We start from the raw sequence: 18,526 nt of genomic DNA, 5'->3' as shown, positions 1-18,526 counted from the left end.
GCTTAACTATTTTTTAAGGGATTGTGACATTTGGACGCCCGCGTGGCTCAGTGGCTGAGCGTCCGCCTTCAGCCCAGATCCTGGAGACCCGGGATCGAGTCCAGCATCGGCTCCCCGCATGGAGCCTGCTTCTCCCTCTGCCTGTGTCTCTGCCTCTGTCTCTGTGTCTCTCATGAATAAACAAAATCTTAAAAAAAAAAAAAAAGGAACTGTAATAGCCCAAGGCTCGCGTGCACTCCGAACCTAGCATAGGGACAACCTGTGGTCTATTTTCGGAGTGAATGCAACGGCGCTTTCCACCTCTGCTGGCCTCTCCTATGTGGATAGATTTTTCTTATGTTTAGATTTTTCACCCCGAGTCACTATTATTCAAACTCAGGATAAATCGGAATGTCAGACTTCTGATCCTTTGAACATTTTCGCGCAAGTTTAACTGAAAGGCTCGGAACATCGAATCCAGCATCTCTGCAAGCACAGCGCCCGCCGGCCCAGCGCCGAGGGGTGCAGCTGTCGGTGGGCACCCTGCCGGCAGGTGCCCGGGGCCGTGACTGCACCCCGGGCGCCCCAGAACCCAAGCGGCGCGGGAGGTTGTGGGGGGGGGGGGGGACGTGCTGGGGAAGCGGGGCTGCGAGCAGCCAGCGCGGCCTGGGAGGTTGCATATGGCCACGGGCGACCTCAGCCGCCCTCCCCAGGCCCCAGGGGGACGCCGGGCCTCAGGGTAAGCTGGGGACACTTGCTCCTCTGGAAGTGATGGAGTCCGGCTGCCGATCCGGACACTCGCCCTGCGCTCGGGCCGCAGCCGCTGGGAGCCTGGCGCGCGGCCGCTGCCCCTCGGCGCCCCCCCCCCGCCCCGCCCCGGGGCCCCGGGCACGCCGTCCCCTCCCCCCACACACAGCTGGCAGCTGGGCGCCGCTGGAGACAAACCCACAGCCAGCGCCGGTGACTCCCCGAGCCGCCCCCGCTTCACACACACCTGTGTCGTCTTGCGGGCCGCAGCCTCCCGCCCAGGTGTGCAGCGCCGGGCCCTCCTCCCGCCCCCTCTAAGCACAGGTGCGCACGTCCTCTGGCGCCTCCCAGCTCTGCCCTAAGCAAGCCTGCCCGGGCCGGAGCCCTTTGGGGCGCTTCCCTCCCCCCTGTCCGACAGCGCCTCGAAGCCCCCCGCCCCGCGGACCCTGCCCGGGCCGGCTGCCCCCCACATGCGCCCGGCTGAGCGCCCCGTCCTCTAGAGGGGGCCTGGCCGTGCTCCCCCAGCGACCTCGCCCCCAGGCCTGCGGCCTCCCCGCCCCCCTCCGCGGCTGCTGGGCGGCCGGGCCGGGACTCCGAGGGCTTCACCCCCGACGGGGCCGGGGCAGGGCCCTTGGGTCCCGCGAGCAAACCACTCTGCCCTCGGTGTCCTCCCACGGGTCACGAGTGGCTCCTCCGGTCCCGGGTTCGAGCGCCCCTCTCCCCGACCCCCGCCTCGGTACTCATCTCTGTCCAGAGCATCGCCTTCCCTTTGGTCCAAGCCTCCTGTCACTTCCTCCCAGGAGTGTCGCCCTCAACTGCCTTTCTCTTTTCTTTATTTAAAGATTTTATTTATTTATGCATGAGAGACAGAGAGAGAGAGAGAGGCAGAGACATAGGCAGAGGGAGAAGCAGGCCCCATGCAGGAGCCCAGACGTGGGACTTGATCCCGGGTCCCCGGGGTCACGCCCTGGGCCAAGGCAGGTGCTGAACCTCTGAGCCACCCGGGCCGCCCCTTAACTGGTTTTCCATCCTCCTGTGTAATCTGGTCCTTGCTTCACTTTCACCTTCACCCCTCCACCCCCTTCCCAGCACCCGGTTCTCACCCACTGCAGTCTGGATCCTTGGTCATTTCTGGTTACTCAAAACGACAAAGTTTAGTTCTCCTCTGGGGCCCTTTATTCCCCTCTGCCTTTTCCCAAAACGACTGATTTTTCTTGTCCTTCGGGCCTCAGCCCCACTGCCTCCCTTCATCAGTGAAACCTTTCCCAGCCGCTCAATCTGAGTTAGACCCTCTGCCCCGGGGGGTGTGGGAGGGGGGGGCCTCCTGTATTTTCTTGATTCTACTCTGCACGGTCTGCATTTATCTTATTCACATTTTTGTCCCTTGGTATGTCTTCTATTAGATTATCAGCCCCATGAAGTGGAGGACATTGGCCAATTTAAATCCCAGCCCCCATATTACCAGCACCAAGAACATAGGCTGACACAAGAAATATCTGCTGAATGAATGAATAAATCTTGCAGGCATACTTGTTTTATTTTTTTATTTATTATTATTATTTTTTTTATTTTTAAAAGATTTTATTTATTCATGAGAGACGTAGAGAGAGAGAGAGGCAGAGACAGAGGCAGAGGGAGAAGCAGGTTCCATGCAGGGAGCCCGACGTGGGACTCTATCCTGAGTCTCCAGGATCACACCCTGGGTTGAAGGCAGGCACTCAACCGCTGAGCCACCAGGGCTGCCCTTGTTTTAATATACAACTGGCATTACCCCACAACTTGGACCCTAGGAAATGTGCCTCATTTCTCCCATTGTTCTGTGGGTCTGGGGCATCACTACCTCCTTCCTTGCTTTGAGAAGCTTGGCCACTCCTAACCAGCCACTGTTAAGAAATTATCATCTTCAAACCCCTTCAGAATGAGAAGAAGGGCAAAAGGATCTTTGAAGAGACATCAGTGAGGAAACTCATCAGTAGATTATCAGTGCAGGCCCAAAACAAACAAAAAAACCCAGAGACACTATCGTCAAAATCTCTCACACACTGGAGTATCTATCTGGCTTGACCCTTGATTTAAGTAAAGTAGTGAGCTTCCCTGATGGGGCCCACAAAAGGTAATAGTATCATGTGATGTGAAGAGAGATGAGACAAAGACGGGAGTCTACTTTGAAAATATGTAAATCCTGGACAGGTCATGACTTTAGACCACACACAGTCCATCCTATGAGGAAAAAAACACACACACACACAGGAAAGAAAAACAGCACCAACATCTCTATCCTTTTTGTGTTTGTCCAAAGTACAGTTTAGAGGGTAGTCTGCTCTTTTCTGACCACAGACTAATCTTTCCTGGAATTATAGAAGTTTGTTGTTTTGGGTTTTGTTTGCTTTTTTTGCTTTTTCATTTTTCAAGTGAGTGAAACCATGAAACTTAGTCCTCATTAATCCAAATGTATGCCCTAGTGTGAGAATGCGTGTGTGTGGAGTAAACCTTACTAGGCATTTACAAGTGGAAGGCAGAGTATGGTTACCGGTCTTAGATATTTGCCTCTTTTCTCTTACGTAGGACATATGGGAACTCATCTGTATCCTAAAATAGTCAATCTTAGAAAAAATGGGTAGTGCATGGGCTAAAGTTTTAGCATTCATGAACAGAGGCTTGTCTCAATATGATCTGTTATCACGCTCACTTTTACTGTTCAATTTTACTAGATTTCTGCTTCCTCACCCGTAGAAGGGGGGAGGGGCTCTAGTCATTATTGTTAGGCCATGAAGCAAAGGGTACCAAGGCAGATTAGGAAAACTAAAAATTGGCCATTCGCAATTGGTCTACTCCCTGGATTGTTAACCTGTAGGCAAATGATGTTGAAAAGACTTGGAATTTTACTGTGTGTTACATTCTAAGAGTTTTTGCTAAATAGGTTGGAAGTCGGGGTCATCTCTGAAAAGAAAAAGGAACAGACATTAACAATTAGTCATGAGATTTTAATTACAACAAAACTGTTTTTTTTCTTTAAGTAACAGATCTGTTTTCCTTTTCTCTACTGCCCATTAGTAATGATTAGAATATACCAAAAGGAAACTTAAGATAATCCAGAGTGTCATTATTACATATCACTGTAGTCTAAGGGTGGAGTTGGCCCTATTGACCGAGTCCGACTTGCTAAATAATGCCTCCAGTCAAAGCTGCGTGGGACCCCATTTGGCCTGCGGCCTGGGCTGTTGGTCGTTTCTTCCAACGCCAGTTGCACAGGGTCATTACGTGAAGCTAATTCGACAAGTTCTGGTCCTTATTCCGCACTCATTCCAGCAAACCCAGCCCCTATGGCACTTAATAGTGTCATTGTCCATCCATCTACCATAGCGACTGCCCTTAGGGCTCTGTGCTGTGTGTCCTGTCCACCAGGCCCTGGGAGAGCCACCAAAGAATAGAGGCCCTTTATGGCTCTGTTGAAGGTAAATCAAACTCAGAGGAAAGGCTCAGGGAGGAGGGTTTGAGCCCCGCACAGAAAGGTTTTAAACATTCTCACTTTCAGTAATGAAAAAGAAAAAGAAAAAAAAATCCCATGGCATCAAGGCTTTCCCCCAAAGGAGTGATGCACACTGAGAGATAATACACAGGTCTGAAGAGTGGATTTTGAGGGGTAAGGGAACCCCCAGGCCTGGACTCCCGTTTCTAGTGACACGTCGCAGAGCATAACTAGATGTGAGGACCAGGGGTGAGCTCGAGGTGGGTGTTGACTCGTTTTACTTCCTTGCACCACAGTCTTGAATGGAACGGATAGACTGGAACAAATGAGCCAGCGTGAACCTCTCTTTCTTTTTTTGCAACGAGGCAGGTATGACATTAAAACAAACCAAAAAATCCACCCAGAGTTCTTGGAAACAAGGACACATTAGGAGGAAATGAGGCGGGGAGAAGAAAAGAGTGGTGACCTTTTTTCCCTTTAGGGTAACCACAGGAAGGGCCACAGGGGTGGGCCCCCTTCTCCTGGAAATGCACACTAGTGGGCCCAGGCTGGGTGACCTGGGCCCCAGCAGGCAGAGGAGGGAAAGCCGGGGAGGCCACAGAGCTCGTTTCTGTGGATTCTGGGCGCTTCCCTCTTGCTGGTGCCTGCACCCCTCCTCCCTGAAAGCCTCTTCACCGCATGTGCAGGGAGAGCAAAGGAGGAGGAGAGGGCACGGGGGTGGGGGCCTTCTTTAAATATCTGCTTGTGGCTTTGTCCTCGGCTCACCACGAGAACGCTGCACAAGGCCATCCTATTAGAAGTGAGAACAAGTCCCTATTGTTTAGGCTTAAATAGCTCCAAGTGTTTCTTCTAGAGATAATTAATTTAATTAAAATAGTCCCTGAAGCCAAACTGAGCTGCATGGTGAGCACTGCACAAATTCCTTCCAAATTCCAGCACCGGGCCACTGGGAAGGAGCAAGCTCTCCGCACTGGGCCTGGCCCCGCAGGCTCGCCTCTGTCACTCTGCTTGGAAGGGAGGCCGGAGGACAGGGCCTGGCCCCAGATGCTTCCTGGGCGAGGGGGTGCCACTCCTGCTGAGGGAGTTGGAGTGAAGATCATCTGCCATCTGCGGACTTAGTTCCAAAAATGATGGTGGAGTATTTTGGTTTTTGGTTTTGTTTTTCCCTTCCTGGTGGCTTGAAGGAGAAATTTGGTCCACTGGTTGCATCCATAGCACCAGTCCTCACTACGGCCTCAGTAAACACGGATCCAGTGGATGTAGACATAAACGAAGGAAAACCCATCCCTTCGGTTGGCCTCCCGGCCTTTTGTCTTCTGGAGTAAGGAAGTAAATTGAGTAGCGTTTGATCTTAGATTGAAAACTACCAACTGTCAAGTGCCCCAAGGGGACGTAAGATGGTGGCCCTGGATGCTGGTTTATTTATGGCAGATGTGACTCAACGCGTTTATTCCAAACCCCGAGGCAGCACAGCGTAGGAAGGCCACGCGGCAGGGCCATTTAGCCAGCAGACTACGGAGTCAGAAAGACTTGGGTTTCTCACCGTCTCCCTTTCTTGTGGCATGACCATGGGCACATTTTGGGGACCTCCCTCAGCCTGTTTCTTCATCTATAAAACAAGGTTAATAGAAAAGTTCGCTCATAAGGTTACTGTGAAGGATTGCATTCATTCAACATGCACTGAACACCTGTGTGCCAGGCACGGCCCACATCAGGGAATGGAGCAGTGCAAGGGTAGAGGGGTGGGGGGCAAACGAAGAAACCATAAACAGAATAAAATCAGTACATGCTTTGTTAGAAGTTCTGTGGGCTGGGAAAACAGTGGTGCAGGGACCCGGGAGGTGGGAGCGCATTGCAACTCCATGTAGTGTAGACAGAGGCAGACCGGCTAGGCCTCATTGAGAAGGTGATGCTTGAGCAAAGTTTTGAGGTTTGCGAAAGGGTAAACCATGTGGATATCAGAAGGCAAAATGTTCCAGGCAACGGGCACAGCCAGTACAAAGGCCAGAGGCCAGGAGTATGCCCAGCATGTGTGAGAGAAGCTAGTGTGAAGGAGGCTAGTGTGGCTGGCTTGGAGGGCGAGAAGCAACTGCAGACCAGACTGTGGAGGCCTTTGGGCTGCCCTCAGAACCCACAGTGCAATGGGGAGTGCAATGGGGAGTGCAATGGGGAGTGCAATGGGGAGCCTGTCTGACCCATATTTTAAAGGCTCACCATTGGTGGTTGGGGGGGGGGCCTGGGTGCGGGAGGGATAAAGGGTTTGTGCACAGAGGATCCAGTTGTGTGACGATCGTGATGAGTGAACACTGCTGATGCAGGAGAGAGGAGAGAACAATGCTCGAAGGATGTGCTTGGGTAGTGAGAGGGATCGGCTCTGGGTGGGTGCACAGGGATTCTGTGGCAACAGGTGAAGGGCAGAGGTGTGGGTGCAGACGCTGGCAGTGGTGGGCAGGGTCTGGTGGTGGGAGTCTGTGGACATTTGCTTCTGGTTCTCTCGAATGTCTCAGAGAAGAAGGGAGCACAGTAATCAGCTGAGAGGAGATGGGGGAGAGAAAAGTATGGAATGTCGAGGAGAACAGGAGAGCGAGTGGGAGACACTGTGAATGGGAGGCAACAGGAAGGGCCCACTTATGGGGTTAAGGATCATGAGCTCAATGAGCCGCACACAGTTGAGTTTTTCGTCAGACACATTCAACCATTCGAGTCCGTGTTGAGGCTTGGGTTTTGCCAGGCGTGTGGGTTTGCTAAGCGAGTGTGACAAAGCGAGAGGGGCAAGGGATTTCAGGGGTTCTGAAGTGAGTAATTACAACGTGATAATACAAGGAGTTGAGCTGGGTAAGGACAGAAGCTAGGGCCTCAAGTTAAAAAAAAATGGGCGAAAAGATCAATGGATTGGAGGAAGGGGTGCACTGGAAAGAGTGAGCTGGAAAGACAGGAGGCGGGGTCAGCATGGAATCTGTCGAATTAAAATTATGAAAAGGCATCTAACATCTTGGGCCCATACCTGGTGCAAAGCAAATGCTCAATGGCTGTTGCTAAGAGCTTCTAATACCTTACCCAAAACCTTCGACACCGGGTATGGTTTATAATCTGGAACTCTCCAGATTGTATAAAGGCTGTGCATTGGCATCTCTGTTGAGGTATTGGATAGCTCTCCGCAATCAAACACGTTGGTATTTCTTCAGAGAATTGTATGAATATTCACATTAAGTGGGCTACGTAGCCTCACGTTAGCTTGGGCCAGGTTTTGCTACTTAATAAGTTTTGGCACTAAGGGGCACCCGGGGGCTCAGTCCGTTAAGCATCCCACTCTTGATTTCAGCTCAGGTCATGACCTCAGGGTTGTGAGATGGAGCCCCGCATCGGGCTCTGCACTCAGCACAGAGTCTGCTTGTGATTTTCTCCCTCTCCCTCTGCCCGCAACGCCCGCCCCCCAAAACCACCCGAATAAATGAATAAAATAAATCTTAAAAAAACGTTTTGGTACTAAGCCTAAAAAATAACTTTTGTTTTCAAGAGCTTTTGAGATTTCAAATGAGAACAGGTGACCCTATAGTGATATTTTACTAAGAGTTGTGAATTTGCAGGAAATCCCTCATTTCTCTAGACATTAGTTCTTTCAGTGTAGAGAGAGGACTTGGATTCCAAGAAACTTCTAAGCTCCTCTCTAGCTCGGCATTAATGATTTTTTGACACCCTTTGCCAGACATTAAAAAACAATTGTCTTACCAATAAAGCCTCCATAAGACAATGAGATAAGGAGGCTGGGCCTAAGTTTCGTGGTAATAAGTAAAATGTGTATCGGTTGTTGGTTATTACAGTCGTGTTTAAACTCTTCATATCAGAAGAATTGAGAAACTTGCCTTTTTATATACAAGGCTTAGAAAAATGTAAGTCAAAAAATAAAAAGAAAAAAAAGAAAAAAGAAAAAGAAAAATGTAAGTCGAGCATCTGCCAAATTTGAAGCAACCTCACCAGTCAGATAAGTTAGAAGGTCACGTAAAACTCATACAAGGTTTTAATAAAAGTACTTATGAAATGCTGCATTGTGTAATTCAGCTCAAGCTTATTTTTATGAGGGCTAAGTGTTTCCCAGTAGAGGGGAAGCTGCGGCCATGCTCTGATGGATGGATGAGGCCGATTTTTAATTTCATGCGTAACATCATTTGCATATAGCATGGTTGACAAAATGCCCAACGAAAGACATGTGCCCTTGAAGTAGGTTAAGGACACTCTCCGCTTTTAGTCACTCTACTCATCAACTTAGCAAAATTCTTCCTCTGTAGGTGCAGCCAAGGTAACTGTCAGCCCGGCCTTGCGCCATTGGCACATGCTCCGCGGGGGAGCATTCCAACGCGGGATGCACTTACTGGAAGGCAGCACGATTGCAAAGAAGGGAGCCACACTCCAAATGCTAAGAAACAGAATGGTGTGCATTTGTCTCCTCTCTAGAAATAGTTCTTTGCAAGGATAATATATACCTGTTTTAAACTCCCCAGTCCCCTGGGACCGGCTCAGGTGTATTTGTAGCCCACATGGTGCTACTGAGGTTCCCTCCACATTTCCAATTGTGTTGGCGCTTGGATTGGACTTTGATTCCACAGTCTTTGCAAACATCTTTTCTACATTGGCTTTTCCTCCTTCAGGATGCTCTTTCCTTCCTTTTTTTTTTTTTTTTTAAAAAAGATTATTTATTTATCTATTCATGGAGAGACACAGAGAGGCAGAGACACAGGCAGAGGGAAAAGCAGACTCCATGTAGGGAACCCGATGCGGGACTCGATCCTGGGTCTCCAGGATCACTCCCCAGGCCAAAGGCAGGTGCCAAATCGCAGAGCTACCCAGCGATTCCCCCCTCCTTCCTTCCTTTTTTTTTTTTTTTTTGGTTCAGCTTACTACTCAGTCTTTAAGACTCAGCTTAGGTGAACAACTTCCTAGGGACGTCTTTCCTGTGGCCACCACCAGCCCGGTTCCCGAGACGAGGGTGGGTATCCCTCTTTGAGTGCTCCCATGTGAACAGCGGTTGTTCCTCACTGTAGCGTGCAACCACTTTCATGCCCTAGAGCTTGGCTGGACCAGTCAGTCTCTCACTAGGCCATGGAGAGGGAGGGACTGTGTCTGCTTCCTCAGCCTAACCTGTGGGCTGACTGAAGGCTGAGCTCATAGTTCCAGAGGTAGGCCTTTGACCTGCAAACCCAGGAATGGATAAAACAAGGCAAGCTTTGGGGCTGCCTGGGTGGCTCAGTGGGTTAAGGGTCTGACTCTCAGTTTTAGCCTAGTTCATGATTTCAGGGCCCTGATCTGAGGGTCGTGAGATCGAGTCCCCCACATCCGGCTCTGGGCTCAGCATGGAGTCTGCTTAACACTCTCTCTCTCTCTCCCTCTGCTCCTACCTGCCCCCCCCATGCTCTCTATTTCTCAAATAAATTCATAAATCTTAAAAAGGAACAAAAACAACAACAACAAAACCCAAAACAACAAACCAAGCTTTAATCTCATTCTACTCTTCTAGAAGAAAAGAAGGGAGGTGGATCCCTGGCTGGAGAGAAAAGTTAAGAATTACATTTCCTCGCCATGCCAGGCAGGGGCGTGTGTACTGGGGATGGGAGGTGGGGATGTTCTTGCAGCTGATCGGTCCCTAGTGAAATGAGCTCCACGGGGACTCCTGGGTGGCTGAGTGGTTTAGAGCCTGCCTTTGGCCCAGGGCATGATCCTGGAGTCCCGGGATCGAGTCCACATTGGGCTCCCTACATGGAGCCTGCTTCTCCCTCTGCCTGTGTCTCTGCCTCTCTCTCTGTGTGCATCTCTTGTGAATAAATAAATAAACTCTTAAAAAAAAAAAAGAAAGAAATGAGCTCCTTCATCTGGTCAGACACATGGCACTTGTCCTAGGACGACTCAGCTGATAAAAGAGGAAAAGAGATAAAAGATAAAAGATCCAAATTTCAAGGCATTCATTCAGTAGTATACCAAATACTTTCCAAGGACCTGTGCCAGACATGCTGTGGCAGTACCTGTCCAGGGAGGCCCAGGGCATCTCCCTTTGGGGGCCTGTACTTCTGAAGCAAAGTCTTCAGGGATTCAGATCAAAAAAGATAACGACCTGGCCATGTTATGGGGTCACCTGTGGACATTCTTGATTCCTGTTAAGAAAGGGGTTGTTCTGCGCATGCACACATTATTTTTAAAGATTTTTAAATTTATTCATTTGAGAGAGAAAGAGAGAGCGTGCACCTAAGTACGTGTGCCTGAGCAACAGCAGGAGCTGGGGACAGGTGGGCAGGAAGAGCTGAGAAGCTTGCTCCACACTAAGCAGGGAGCCCAGGGAGGGACTCGATCCCAACACCCCAGGATCATGACCTGAACCAAAGGCAGACACTGAACCCACTGAGCCCCCCAGGCACACACACCCCGCGCCACCCACACACACATTCTTAAAGACTCATCATTCCTCTGCACACAGATAGCTGGACACTAACTGCACTGTGACATTTCCAGCGTCACACTTACTCCTAAAGTCACGCTGCTGTCTTACAATGGAATCGCATCCGACAGCATCCTGGGTAAAGGCCACAGGCTTCAGCTAGCTCAGAGGCCTGTCTGGTGGCCAGAGAAAGAAGTGTCATTATAAAACGATATTTGCTTAGGGGGTCCAGGCCCCAGGAGAGGATGCCCTGGGCTCCCCTGCCCAGATTCCATCCCATCGTGTTTGCAGTAGGTGCTCAGTAAATGCTCGCTGTGGTCTGAATGCCACGAGCACAGGACCTGTGTCTTTTATCTGTTCTCTCTTGCATTATGCCCTGGGTCAAGCACGATGAGGTCAGCGCGCAGCACATGACCTCAGGTTCCTCTGAGCCAGGGCTGAGGGGGGTTGGCAAGTGCCCAGCGGAGGCTATCTGTTTGGCCGGAAGAATCCAGCCCGGGCCTTCCCTCCATCAGCTCTGCTCGTTACTCGTGCGGACGGTGGAGCTGGGCCACAGTTGCCTCACAGAGTAGCCTAGAGCCTAGCTGCCCCAGTGGTGACCCGCAGGCCACCGTGAAGGCATTACCTGGGAGCTTCTTCAAAATGCAGGATCTCAGGTCCTCCCACAGAGCACCAGGCCAGAATCTGCATTTTAGCAGAGTCTCAGATTTTTTTTTTTTTTTTTAATGAGTATAGTCAACATACAACGTCATGTTCACTCCCGGGGTACGACACAGTGATCCCACAGCTCCACAGGTCGTGTTGTGGTCGCCACTCATGCAGCTGCGAGGTTTGGTCTGTCCCGCTGTTACACCGCTGTCACAGCGTCACCTGCAGGGGTCCTTGTGCCTAGCCCTCAGAGGATTCTTAAGCTGACCCAACTGGAAGAGACACTGGCCTAGAACATCAAAGGAGGACTAGAAGTTAACCCTACATAAAGATTAGGAAGAGAGCTCAGAGAAGAGTGGAAGGGGTGGTGTTGAGGGGACACTGGAAGGCAGTCAGTCCGAGGGGACGGGTTGGGGGTGACAGACAGGGAAATCTGCAGCGACGTGTGGGCGGGACCAGGCCTGAGGTGGAACCCAGAGAGGAGTAAGCAGGACCAAGACCAGTTATGGAGCATCAAGTTAGATTTGGTGGGTGCTGGCTTTGGGCTCACTCAGAAGAGGTTTAGGCTCCCACATTCTTGGAATTCAAATCTTGGCTCACTAGCTAGGTTTTTTTTTTTTTTTAAGATTTTATTTATTTATTTGACAGAGAGAGAGAGAGAGAGAGAGAGAGAGAAAGAGTGAAAGCACAAGCAGGGGGAGCAGCAGAGGGAGAGGTAGAAGCAGACCCCCCGCTGAGCAGGGAGCCTGAGGTGGGGCTCAATCCCAGGACCCCAGCATCACAACCTGAGCTAAAGGCAGATGCCTAACCGACTGAGCCACCTGGGCACCCCACTCATCTACTTTTATATAACAAACCTCCATGTGTTTTCGTGGCTTAAAACAACAACTGTTTATTTCCTCATCTAGGCTCTGGGCTCAGCTGGGCGGCTCATCTCTGCGTCCCACAAGGTGGTGGCTGGGCTCGTTCCTGTGACTCTCTCTGGTCAGCCGGCAGATGGGCCAGGCGTGGCTGGTGCCATACATGTCTAGTTTGCTGGAACAACTGGAATAACTGGGCCTCACCCTCCATGCAGTCTCTCATCCTCAAGGAGGGGAGGCTGCGTTTCTTCACAGGCAGCGGTGTTCTAGAAAGGCGAGAGCCGAAGCTTCCAGCCTCCGGAGGCCAAAGCTTGCAAGGCACTTCTGCTACATGTGGGCAAAGTTAGTCGCAAGGCCACCTGGTGGGATGAGCCTCAATGAGCGTCTGAACTGCTACCCACCCTGCTGTGTACCAGCTCGCTGGCCTAAGGCAACTTGCAATAACTTCTGAGCCTCAGTGTCCTCATCCTTTAAAATGTAAGTAGTGAAAAAAATAAAAAATAAAAAATAAAATAAAAAAATAAAATGTAAGTAATGATAACCTTTTTCCTGGGATTGCATCAGATGAGACCAATGGCTCTTGTGACTAGCGTGTAATTAGCACCCAGTAAAAGGTAACTATTATTATTAGTACATAGCTGAAATGTTTGCCCTTCCTCCCTAGAGCCTTCTTTCCAACTCCACAGAATGATATTTTTTAAATGACTCAAGTATTAGATTCTCACCAGCAGGTTTGAAAGGGGGCAGAGAAAAAGCATGGTGTGCGTGTATATGTGTGTGCGAGTGTGAGAGAGAGAGAGAAACAGAGAATCAGTTGAGGACGACTGACAAAAGAGACAGAAGGACTTAGTGAGGGGAAACTAGATGTTTGTATGCATACTTTATAGAAATTGGGGGCCAGATCGACCCTTCAGCTCAAACACCATCAACTATCAAGCTCCGTATGTAAGGTGTGGTCGGAAGACCAACAGCGCCAGCATGGCCAGAGGTTTGGAAACGAGGAGTCTTGGGCCTCAGGCCAGACCTGCTGCATCACAGTCTGCACATGAACCAGATCCTGGGTCCTCATCACCCGCACGCTCAAGTCTGAGAGGCAGTGCTGTGAAAAAGAGCCACTTTTCACCTCGTCTGATCTGCAGTGTGTGATCTTGGGTGGATCCCTTGGGGAGCGAGCAACTAGCTTCTGTTTGAGGTGGACCTAATGAGAGAGGGAAAGAGCGTGTGTCAGCCTTCCCACATCTTATGAGATGAGGTGGGTCATTTGGACAGAAGCAGTTTGGACCATCGCTTCGATCGAGTAATAGGCAGAGCCAGACAAAGGCAGATATGCAAAATTTGACAAAAATGTCCTTTGGATATTTATAAGAGTCATGGCCTGGTCAGACCGGAAGAATAAGAAAAACATTCAGAATAGAACTAGGCATGAATATTCTAGTTAATAAAGTAGTAAGGAAATGGGCAGGTTCTGGACTGCAGATGCACCAGGTAATGATATATCTTTTTAAAATGTTTAATTTATTTTTATTTTATTTATTGGTTTATTTAATATTTTTAGAGAGAGTGCGAGCAGTGGGGGTAGAGGGACAGAGATAGGGAGGAAGAGACTCTGAAGTAGGCTCCATGCCCAGCATGGAGTCCAATTGGCTTGATCTCCTGACCCTGAGGTCCTGACCTAAGCTGAAATCAAGAGCTGGATGCTTAACCAACTGGGCCACCCAGGCACCCCAGGTAGTGATATATCTTAAAATTGGGAGAGACCAACACCCTCTAACGGGCATGGACTGGAGTTGCTTTTGCTATGGTGACCATAATGAGAGTGTGCTCTGGCCATCATCAGGGGGAGATAAAAAATCTCATACCTTGGCCAGGAACCTCCTGCCAATATGAATGCTCATTCTCCTAATGGGGTGACCTTTGCTTGGGATGGTATAACTGTTCTCTTGATGGATTTTTTTTTTTTAAGAGAGAGAAATGAGAGCAGAGGGAGGGGCAGAGGGAGAGGGAGAGAGAGAATCTCAAGCAGACTCCCCACTGAGTTTGGAGTCTGAAGCGGGGCTCGATCTCATGACCTAGAGATCAGGACCTGAGCTGAAACCAAGAGTCAGATGCCCAACTGACTGAGCCACCCAGGTGCCCCCTTGGTGGAATTACTAATGGTGTTAAGATACAGAGTTAACTAGAGACATGGTGAACTTGATCAAATCTGCAGTTACCATTTTTGTGTAAGTTCAGGAAGAGAGTTGTGTGTGTGTGTGTGTGTGTGTGTGTTTGAAGAGAGTTTATAATCTTGAGTATGATGTGTGTTGTTTGGTATTTCAAGTATTTGCAAAGGAGGATTTGGCTCATTAGAGGATTGCAATCCCAATTCAAAGAGCGTAATTTCTAACTGTCAGTTGAAACGTGTAAAGAGACCTCTAGAAACCATTCTGGAATGCGTAAGAGAACTTGAGATTCACTATGGTTATGTTTTGCTAGAGTTAATGTAAGTACTTGGGGAACTTTTTGCTTGTTAGAAGCATTTGAAGTGCTAAAATATAATATATATTTAATATATTAAATATATAGGAGAGCTTGAATTTCTGATGGAATTTAATTGAGTTTGCAAATGAGACTGTTTAGGAGAATTTCGTTTCTGTAATGTTTAGTTGACAGGGTTTAAATCCCCTTGAAACCGATGGTTAAAATTTTCTCAATTTCTGAATAGAATAATAAGGTGTCTACACTGAGCTTTATGGACTAAAGAAAACTAGGTATCAGAGTTAGTTAAAATTTGTGCCTCTAACAGATTTCATGTGAATTTAAAAACTCAGAGTATCTGCAAATGATCTTCATTATGCTCTAAAGCTTCTATTAAGAACACCAAAAGCTCATGTTGACGTCAATAATTCAAAATTGTCACCAGTGCCTGGTGGGTTTAGACATTTTAAAGCCAAGGGCATTTTTTCGTGTGTGTTTTTTGGTTTTTGTTTGTTTGTTGGTGAGTGTGGAACACTCTTCTTGCACCAAGACTTTCAAAGCATGAGCTTCAGGTTCACCAGGGAAATACTCCCAGGTAGGGAATGGATAGGCCACACGAGTGGCCTCGAGGGTGGGTCCTGCACTGCCGTTGCCCCCACCAAGCATTTCCCCGAAGCCCCCTCTGCCTCACTCCTAGAACCCCACGACAGGCAGAAGGGGAGAGCCCCCCAGTGAGCCAATAGGCTGAAGTTCTTTCATGGCTTCCAGGGGCTGCTGGTCTGCGCCATTAATTAGAGTCACACGGTTGGCTTACTTTCCCCTCTCAAAAAACCTAGAGCTCAAGTCTGTATTTCAAATTGCAAATTGTTTGGAAAATTCTGTTTTAAAAATGCTGCTTGGCATTCTAAGGAGTGTCTTTTCCTTGCATGACGAGGTTGCTTCCCTGCTCATGGAAATGCTAGGAAGCCAGTTAAGTCTCTGAATTAATGAAGACCTAGCTTCCATAGAAAGCCCAAAAGCACCTCTCCTTCAGATTTTGGTTCTGTTGGCTCTTTTGAGGACTTGGGAAAGAAGAAAGGAGAAAGAAAAGAAAAGAAAAGAAAAGAAGAAAGAAAGAAAGAAAGAAAGAAAGAAAGAAAGAAGAAAGGAAAAGAAAAGGAAAGGAAAGGAAAAGAAAAGAAAAAAGAAAGAAAGAAAGAAAGAAAGAAAAGAAAGAAAGAAAGAAAGAAAGAAAGAAAGAAAGAAAGAAAGAAAGAAAGAAAAAGAAAGAGAAAAAACCAAAAACAAAACAGGGGCATCTGGGTGGCTCAATGGTTGAGCATCTGCCTTTGGCTCAGGGCATGATCCTGGGGTTCTGGGATCGAGTCCCGAGCTTCCTTGCATGGAGCCTGCTTCTCCCTCTGCCTGTGTCTCTTCCTCTCTCGGTGTCTCTCATGAATGAATAAATAAAATCTTAAAAAAAAAAAAAATCCAGCATCAACCTGCTCTACAGACGTCACCAAACCTCCGAGGGCTCCCTAAATCCAACCGGCCCTAATAATGGAAGGTCCCTTGATATTGGCGTCCTCGGGCCCCGCTGGCGCTTCCTGTGGGCAAGCCAGCCCCTTTCCCCACCTTTGTGAAGAATTTGAGTGAAGGAGAGAAGGAAACTCAGAGGAACAGCATATTTTTTCTTAATCCAGCATGGTCAAAGGCAAGCTCCTAAGGCTTTTGCTTCTAGATTGATGTGCCTGGTGCAGTATCTTTGTTACGGCCTGGTCCTCTCTGCCCCTGTCCTAGAGCCCTCCTCCAGGACCGGCTCCTATCCATACAGAAGGCTGTTTGTGGTGTGCGGTTATTTATTCCCCCCCCCACCTCTGAACACCTCAGAGCAAAGCTCGAGTTTTATTCCCCTTGGATTCCCTTGCGGCTCCTTCCAGAGCGGTCTGCACATTCTAAGAGCTTCCAAACTGCTTGTGCAGTGAACAAATGAATGAGCTATATTAGCCCCTAATTACATTAGAAATGTTTACAGAAAGAGATCTGGAAGGGTCCTTTTCTCAGTTTGCTTCAAGTTCTGACTTTTTTTTTTTTTTTTTTTCTACTTTAAAGTATAGGATTAGGGCAGCCTGGTGGCTCAGAGGTTTAGCGCCTGCCTCCAGCCCAGGGTGTGATCCGGGAGACCCCGGATCGGGTCCCACGTCGGGCTCCCTGCATGGAGCCTGCTTCTCCCTCTGCCTGTGTCTCTGCCTCTCTCTCTCTCTGTGTCTCTCATGAAGAAATAAATAAAATTGAAAAAAAAAAGTATAGGATTAACCCTAGCTTCACGGCTATCATGCATTATCAAATGCGAGCATGTTTTATAGCTATGGTTTACTTTTAATCATCTGCACTGGGGAAGAAAAAAATCACAGAACTGAGTCACAATGGGTCTCAGAGATTGTCTAGTTGGTTAATAATAGTAATATCTATTATTTATTAAGCAGTTACTGTATGCAAAATGTGCTTAGCACTGTATATGCACCGTCTTATGCAATGATTGAAACAGCACTAAAAGTAGCCTTTATAATTATTATTCTCCCTTTAGTGATTGAGGAACCGCAATCACTAAACCGAGAGGTTACATGACTTGCCTTGGGTGGCAAAGATCACTCAAATATTTTTATATGTGCCTTTGATCATGGTGCATTTATTTTTCCAATACATTTTATTTAGGTGTTCAAGTTAAGATGCAAATCATTTTCTTTTTTTTTTAATTTATTTATTAATGAGAGACACACAGAGAGAGAGAGAGAGAGAGAGAGGCAGAGACACAGGCACAGGCAGAGGGAGAAGCAGGCTCCCCATGGGGACCCCGATGCGGGACTCGATCCCAGGATCCTGGGATCATGACCTGAGCCCAAGGCAGGCGCTCAACCACTGAGCCACCCGGGCGCCCCGTAAGTGTATTCCCAGGTTATGAGTTCCATCTCTCATTTATTTGTTTGTTCATTTTTTAAATATAGATTCAATGAATTAACATATAGTGTATTATATGGTCTTTTCTCGTGGTTCACCCCGTGTTGCTGTTGGAGGAGGGGGGAGGCTCGAAAGTGACTCAGGTACGATCCTGCCCTTGACAGAGCCCCCATTAAAGAAGAGGAAGCAAAGGGAGATAATATAGAAAAAAGCCAAGGAACTCAGCAGAGGCTGTTATTATCCCGACTGCAGATTGACCCAGTAACGGCAGAAACCCTACAGATCCGTCAGGCTGAAATGAGTGAAGTGAGTGTGGTCCAGAAGCCAGAGAAACTTCTGGAGCGTTGCAAGTACTGGCCTGCCTGTAAAAATGGGGATGAGTGTGTTTACCATCAGCCTGTTTCACCCTGCAAAGCCTTCCCCAATTGTAAATTTGCTGCAAAATGTTTATTTGCTCATCCAAATTGTAAATACGACGCAAAATGTACTAAACCAGACCGTCCCTTCACTCATAGGAGTAGGAGAATTCCAGTACTGCCTCCAAAACCAGTTGCACCACCAGCACCACCTTCTAGTGGTCAACTGTGCCCTTATTTCCCTGCTTGTAAGACAATGGAATGTCCCTTCTATCGTCCAAAACACTGCAGGTTGAACACTCAGTGTACGAGACCTGGCCGCACACTTTAGCATCCCACCACTACTGTGCCACCACGACATGCCTTGAAATGGATTCAACCTTAAAGGTTTCAGAGAAAAAATAAAATAAAATAAAATAAAATAAAATAAAATAAAATAAAATAAAATAAAATAAAATAAATAATAAAATAAAATAAAATAAAATAAAATAAAATAAATAATAAAAGGTTTCAGAGGGCACAGGTCAGCGAGTCCTCAGCCTTATATAACCCCCAGGGCTCACCATGTGCCCTCCTTCATGCCCATCACCCGGGCACCCCGTCCCCCCAAGCCCTCCCCACTCCAGTGACCCTGAGTTTATTTCCTGTG

General features: G+C 48.3%; 1 pseudogene; it reads left to right on the top strand.

The window, feature by feature from the left end:
• The first annotated feature begins 6,144 nt into the window (after window positions 1-6,144).
• On the top strand, window positions 6,145-18,262 carry LOC112652180 (zinc finger CCCH domain-containing protein 14-like; annotated as a pseudogene).
• Window positions 18,263-18,526: the final 264 nt, after the last annotated feature.

The sequence above is a fragment of the Canis lupus genome, chromosome 13 (assembly GCF_003254725.2).
Source record: "Canis lupus dingo isolate Sandy chromosome 13, ASM325472v2, whole genome shotgun sequence".
NCBI classification, from domain to species: domain Eukaryota; kingdom Metazoa; phylum Chordata; class Mammalia; order Carnivora; family Canidae; genus Canis; species Canis lupus.
The sequence above is the reverse complement of the archived record's forward strand: the minus strand, read 5'-3'. Positions and strand labels throughout refer to the sequence as shown.